The 7,716-nt window shown below is 44.9% G+C and overlaps 1 pseudogene; it reads right to left on the reverse strand.

Moving 5' to 3' along the window:
* Window positions 1-3,514: 3,514 nt before the first annotated feature.
* Window positions 3,515-4,310, reverse strand: LOC121840228 (annotated as a pseudogene).
* Window positions 4,311-7,716: the final 3,406 nt, after the last annotated feature.

Genomic DNA, 7,716 nt, shown 5'->3' on the forward strand with positions numbered 1-7,716 from the left:
CCTGGACTACCCAGGGAACCCCCCTTCTCCCCCTGACCTGGTACTGTGGGATTCTCTGGGGGTCATCCATCCATTTGGGAAGATACTTGGCTCCCTATGGGGGATCAGCTATCCTTTACAAGAGGTCTCGTCATCTGCCTGCTGACTAATGGGCCAGGCCCAGTGACAAGTATTGATGAGCAGCCCTGAGACAGGGTGTCCACTCCACTGCGTGGCACACCTCAAATAATAAGACTCAGACTCCCTCTCCAATCCCTGCCTGGTAAGCCAGTCTGGTGGGGAAAGGGAGTGTACCGTGAACACTCAATGATCTTTATTTGAATGATATGATACATGCTGATCAAGGCAGTAGCAGTGTGGTGGAGCAGGTAACTGGCTCTTTAGAAACACCAGGTTCCCACAGCCTGATGCTTCAGTGGTAGCAACACAAAGGAGCCTGTTCAATGAGCTCAGATCTCCTGATAAAACATTAACGTTGACAGTGGTCCAAAGTGAGAGGTCAAAGGTCAAGTCGCTATGCTTCTGGGGATTTCTGAAAAATAGGTTAATCGCGACCAAAACACCTAATTCCATGGAAAAACAGTCCATCCTGATTTGAATAGGGGGAAAAGCATGAATATGAAATCACAAGTTGACGTGTTGACGTCTGTTTATGCAGTGATTTTGTAAAGTATAATCACAGCATTAAGATGTTGAACAGAGAGAGAACCTGTGGCTGTAACTTTAACACCTGTATCAGTATGCTGGGCCTATATGCCTTCATAGAGGTGTCTGCACTGTTCTTTCATAATGTGATTTATCTGGGGCGGGTTTTGGCGGTTTAGGGATTTTTCTTTGTGCCTTTATCCATCTGGGCTTTTATGCTTAAATGTCCTTGGCATATTTTCTAAATATATCCAAAGTTTCCTAAAGAGGGGAAAAATTCACGGCTCTCTCCTTCTCAACCTACCTCCCTTTCCCACCCTGAAGCGTTTATAGTTCCATGCCAAGGATGAGAGAGAATATTCAATTTCACGAGATGAAACACAAAAATGTGTCATCCCCTCCATTGCGAGTGCAACCAGGGAGGCCGAGGCTACGCGATGCTGTTCGCCTGTGCCACTTCATTCGCTGGGTGCACTTCTTTTGAAGACAATGCGATTAGAGAGAAAATGAACATAAATATTCTGCAGGGCTGGAGCACTTGTTAGTCTTTTTGTTATGCCAACAATGTTGTTGGCTCATGTGATTTACCTCTTTTTGGTTTTCCTCATTGGAGCCTATAGTGTCATAGTAGCCCAAAGGCCTGCAGTTTGCAGGTGTTGAATGATACTGTAATATGTACTGCATGTAGTATGTATATGGCTTATGGATGTGTTACAAAGCCGTTATGTAGGTTCCTTTCAAGTTTATTTTGTATACTTTTGAGCATTATGTTTTATACATTTCTGTTTTGTGTACTCATACTAGACTCACATACCTGCCCTGCATACAGCAGGTAGCCTAGTGGTTAGCGTGTTGGACTTGTAATCGAAAGGTTGCAAGATTGAATCCCTGAGCTGACAAGGTAAAAAAAAAATCTGCCGTTCTGCCCTTGAACAAGGCAGTTAACCCACTGTTCCTAGGCCGTCATTGAAAATAAGGATAAAATACATTTTAAAAATACAACATGTCAAACATGATATGACTGTGCTTTAGATTCATGATGCCACAACATGTAAATCATTACACAGAATAAATAATTATGATGTAGTTGGAGGTTCCTTTCAAAGGTGGATGGATGACTCTCTATGTGAACATAAACTGGATGGAGACTGATTTAATCAACTGCATACAGATACGAGTAGCTGCATCCCAATATGACAACTGGAGTATGGGCGAGTGGGTGTGTCAAAAGAAGTGTCGCTGGTGAGAGCTAACGTGGCAATTTTTTAAAACTTCCCATTAATAATTTCAAGTAGGATAGCAGCCTACAGAAGAAATAGCAAAAATGGTTGACAATCATCTAGTCACCTTGATAAATACATACAATCTACTACTCAATGGAGAGGGCATGAATGGCAATCGGCAACGGCTTCGGAAGTAGCTACCTAGTAGCCAATATCAGGGGGACAGTACAACGCATATTAAGCAACAGTACACCCATCATCAATACTTTTTTTTAAATTGTCCGTTTTATAACTGAAAATGTACAATTATCTGCGTAAAACTAACAATGAAATATGAATTAGACTCATCCTCTGACTTCAAAACTGAAGTCCAAACTTTCGCAGTACTTTCCCTTCGACGCGCCCATACTCTGGTCGCCATATTGGGCTGCAGTTACACCCTTCTCCACAGATACAGCCATGCATGAATTGACCTACTTTACTGTTCTCTCTTTTTCAATGAACTCACATTCCACCAATCACAAAACAGCAAGGTGGTGGCTAGGTAAATACTCAATAACTATTACCATTCCAAACAACTGATTCCACGCTCTTTTTAACTAACCAACAGTGAAACAGAAAATAACAACCCCTACAATATATAATCATAATACTGCATTCAAATAGCTGAAATAGTCTCTGAAACAGTCTCTATTTTCCTTAACCGTTTTCCACCACAGCGTGAATGTCCCCTCTCTCTCACCTACACTTTCTCTTCTCGGTTTCAGAATGCCTCTTTATTCTCATTTGAAAAAGATCCTCCACCCCACTGGTTAAAATGTAATGTGTTGAAATAAATAGATCCAGTTCTTACATTGCTCGCTTTTTTGTTCTTATATCTTGAAAAAAAGAAAAGAATGGTGGCCAATGGAAAGAGAGGCTTAGCTATAATGCTTGGGAACAATAATGTGTACACAAGGATTTTAGGACAAAAACAAATCACATTTTACGCAGTGCAATGGAGAGCATAACTGAGGAATTTTAACCCATCCCCCTTCTCTTAGATCTAGACTCAATGTGGGGCTTTGCAGAGGACAGACCCTATAGGATTGTCCTATTTAGATTCCCATACAGTTTGACTTGAGCTTTTTCCATCCATTGTTTATGAGTGAGAGGTCCGTCACAGCACAGAGTCTGCTCATTGTGCAGAACTCAGAATTAAAAAGGGACTTGATGTGAAAGAGAACAGCCACAGGAGAAAATGTTCTGTTCATTTTTCGGCATTCACACTGGCCGTCTGCACCCAAATCACACATCAAACATATGGATAATTCCTCCTTAGTGTGACAGAAGCCATATAAATTGCCATTAGCACTGCACCTATGAATGGGCCTCAGACTGGTCTGTCTGTGTCTGTGGAGAGAGAGCCAGAGGTAACCAGCTTAGCATGTCTCAGTCTGGAAGAACAGACTGACTGGCCTGTGATAGCTCAGGACACATTTACATTTTAGTTGTTTAGCAGACGCTCTCATCCAGAGCAACTTACAGTTTGTGCATTCATCTTTAGATAGCTAGGTGAGACAACCACATATCACAGTCGAAGTGAATATGTTTCTCCTCAATAAAGAGGTTATCAGCAAAGCCAGTGCTAGTAGGAATAGACAAGATCAACTTTTTTTATGGAGAGGAGGACTGAGATCTCTTATTTCAGATACTCTTTGTAGAAGTATACGTTTTCGGAAGATGGGCAGGGACTTACTTTCAATCCTAGCGTCAGGGGGAAGCTGGTTCCACCATTGGGATGTCAAGACAGAGAAGAGCTTTGACTGCGATGAGCTGGAGCTGACCCCGTTTGGATAGGACAGCCAAGAGACCAGAGGTGGCAGAACGGAGTGCTTGGGTTTAGGTGTAGGGTTTAAGCATAGCCTAAAGTTAGGGTGAGGCATTTCTCCTTGCTGTTCCCTAGACAAGCACCATGGTCTTGTAGTGGATGCGAGCTTCGAGTGGAAGGCAGTGGAGGTTGCAGAGGAGTGGGGTGAAATGGGAGAACTTGGGAAGGCTGAACACCAGGTGGGCTGCAGCGTTATGGATAAATTACAGGGGTTTGATGGCGGAGAGCCCAGACAACAGAGAGTAGTCCAGACGGGAGATGACAAGTACCTGGATTAGGACCTGCGCCGCTTCCTGAGTGAGGAAAGGTCGTACTCTGCGGATGTTGTAGAACATGAAGCTTCAGCAGCGAGTCACTGCTTTGATGTTTGCAGAGAACGACAGGGTGTTGTCCAAGGTCACACCAAGGTTCTTTGCACTCTGGGAGGGGGACACCGTGGAATTATCAACCGCGACGGAGAGGTCTTGGAACGGGTAGGACTGCCCTGGGAGGAAGAGCAGCTCTGTTAGTTTGAGGTTGAGTTTGAGGCGGTTTACCGACATCCAAGCTGAGATGTCTGCCAGGCATGCAGAGATGCGTGTCGCCACCTGGGTGTCAGCAGGGGGGAAGGAGAAAAGTAGTTGAGTGTCATCTGCATAGCAATGATCGAGAGACCATGTCAGAGCTGAGTGACTTGGTGTGTAGAGAGAAGAGGAGAGGGCCTAGAACCGAGCCCTGGGGGACACCTGTAGTAAGTGCATGTGGTGCAGAGTATGCAGAGCCCTGAGAGGGTGGAGAGAAGTGTTCACTGTGTCGAAGGCAGCTTATAGGTATAGGATGATAAGAACAGAGGAAAGTCCGCTTTGGCAGAGCCTCTGTGATACAGAGTAGAGCGGTCTCAGTTGAGTAAGTCGTCTTGACACTAAAGTTTACCCCTCAAGGTGATGGGGGCCAGCGGAGGGTTTCAACACCCAACAGATATCTTCATATTGGGGATAGTGAGGAGTCATGTTAGGAAGGAGCATGTTCTCTTTCTTACCCATTGAAGGAACACCAATAGACAGTATTGTATTCTTAGATTCCATAGAATTACTACATTGTGAAATCTTTGATGGGATCCAAATGAGATGCAAAACAGCAACAAGAAATATTATGGCGAACGGCCTCATGGAATCTTTAGGGACAATATATTACGAGACGGTGTAGGCTACACAATAATTAGATCAGAATCCATTTCCCCATGTGACCAACAACTCCACACAACAGCATCCATTATGTGGAGAGAGGATGTTGGTGGGTAGGGGTTTGTGGATGACCATAATTCATCCTGCCTAGTCCTTCACAGCAGGGAGAGCAGAGAGCGAGACATACAGCTACAAGGCTTGTCAGTGACGGTGTGCTTAATTACTGGTGAGATGGATGGTTTACTTCTGTCCAATCGCTTCAGTCCATTTTTTTCTTTAACGAACGAGGTGAGAGATGACACCCTGACATCGACATCGTCGTCCCCCTGCAGAGGGCTGTAAATCTTCCACTCAGTCATTCAAAAAACAAATGATTTTTTTTTGAGTGGCATGGGGCTGGGAGGGGTTAGGGGGGCAGAAACAACCTTGGGATAGGTTGTCTCAGCTAAGCTGGGACCAATGGCAGTCCACACTTTCTTCAAGATGATTAAAGCCATGACTAAAGTGAGATGAGTGAGATCTACTGTAGGATAATTTCAAGAACATGTCTTAAACGTCTCTTTCTGGAAGTCATGCATCCTCTATGAGAGGAAAAAGATCAGGCAGGAAGAGAACACTGCTCTGACCCACATACTACAGTGCAGTGGAGGCTGCTGAGGGGAGGACGGCTCATAATATTGTCTGGAATGGATTCAATGGAATGGTATAAACACGTGGTTTTCATGTGGTTGATACCATTCCATTGACTCCATTCCAGCCATTATTATGAGCCGTCCTCCCCTTAGCTGCCTCCGCTGCTACAGTGAGCCAGGGCCTCTCACCTCAAAGTCTTAGATTTTTTTCTCTGCTCGCCATTCAACCTCCAAGAAAAGCCTTTGCCTCCCACCTTCCCTTTGATTTTTGTTTGTTTTGCTGGGCTAAGGCTGACTCTGAGAGGCTTGTGAGTGTGGTGGCCCAGAGGGAGTATTTGAAAGCCTTTAAAAGCCTCTGTGTGCTGGGTGTGCTCCTCTCTCTCTCGGTGTTGTCTCTGTGACCCAACAGAACTTCTGATGTTGACTGCGTGTTTTTGTTGTGGAAATAGAGCGTGGTGAGGTGGGACCGAGGGTTGCTGGTTGTGCTGGTGGGTGGGTGTGTTTGTCTGTGTTGTTGTTATTGCTTTGGGTTGTTTCCTTTTTAGTAGCTCCATCTCCGCCTTGGATCTCAAAGACTTAGAGAGACCAGGGTAGGGTAGGGGGTTCTATCAACATTTTCCTCTCTCTCACAACCTACTCTCTCTTTTCTCTGCTTCACTTTTAGAGAAATACCCTTCCATTGCCTTATTCAGTCCCAGAGGATTGAGAGATAAAATCCTTCCCTGGTCTTGGGGCTCTGTGAAGAGAGTGTAACACTCCTATTTTCTCAGAGCTCAAGGCTCTGAAGCCTTCCCCCTCCCTCCCTTCCTCCTGCCCTCCCTCCCTATGATGGGAGATGTGTGAGGCTGGCGTGCGGAGGCGTGGAGGTACCAGAGGGTGGGGAAACAGAGCACCCCCCTTCTCTCTCCTCCTCCTCTCTCTCCCAACTCCACCCAGCTCCTGCATGTGCATTGTGGTAACAGGAAAGTAGGGTTGTGGCGGAGATCAGTAGCTGAACGGTGTCTGTTTGTTTAATTATGTAATATATAAATCACCTGCGGATATTATTTGAGAGCTGCTGTAAAAATTATGACTATCAGAGCTCAAGTGGTTTATTGAGGAGACGCAGCAGCAGCTGTGGGGGCAGGGCTCAGTGCTGCTCAGTGCACGGCTGAACTGGGAGGCTCGGCAGCCCACACTACACCACACCGCGCCTGGCCTGTAGCAGATGGGCTCCACTGTTGGTTTAACCTTATCTGGGGTTGTAATATTAGCTGTCCGTGCTGAGTGGATTTAAAGAAGGAAACCACTTTTATTACCTTTCAGGGTTCAGTAACTTCCTCTGGAGTTGATGCTATGCTAACAACCTTTTCATCAACACTTATTTAACTAAGCAAGTCATTTAAGAACAAATTCTTATTTTCAATGACGGCCTAAGAACAGTGGGTTAACTACCTGTTCAGGGGCAGAACAACAGATTTGTACCTTGTCAGCTCGGGATTTGAACTTGCAACCTTTCAGTTATTAGTCCAATGCTCTAACCACTAGGATACTTCAGTACTTCACATTTTAAACAGGGTGGTAGAACTGTCTGAAAAACCTGTCAACAGCTCTGTAATTTATGGCTTACAGTATATCAAACTCAGCTCTAATTTTAGTAGTGTTTCATTTTAATTCAAATTAAGTTAGAATCAACATAACTAAACCATTACTAGGTGTCTATGAGGATCAGAACATTAAAAAAATAGTTAATTAGGTACACCACCCTGTTCACGAAAATGGTTCGCTCCTACAGACCGTGAGTCACGTGGCCCGGGGCTTGCTATATAAAGCAGGCAGACAGGCATCGAGTTACTGTTTGATTGAATGTTGCAATGGGCAAAACTCTGAGTGGGATATGATAGTCGGTGCCAGGAACGCAGGTTCCAGTATCTCAGAAACGGCTGGCCTCCTGGATTTTTCACCACTGTCAGTGTTTAGGGTTTACAGAGAATGGTGCGACAAACAAAAAACATCCAGTCTGCGTCAGTCCTGTGGGCGAAAAACACTTGTTGATGAGAGGTCGAAGGAGAATGGCAAGAATTTTGCAAGCTAACAGGAGGGGGCACACACAAGCAAAAAACAGCGCAGTACAAGAGTAGTGTGCAGAATGGCATCTCGGGAACACACAACTAGTCTGTTCTTGTCACGGATGGACTATTGCA

The sequence above is a fragment of the Oncorhynchus tshawytscha genome, linkage group LG20, assembly GCF_018296145.1.
Source record: "Oncorhynchus tshawytscha isolate Ot180627B linkage group LG20, Otsh_v2.0, whole genome shotgun sequence".
Taxonomy (NCBI): Eukaryota; Metazoa; Chordata; class Actinopteri; order Salmoniformes; family Salmonidae; genus Oncorhynchus; species Oncorhynchus tshawytscha.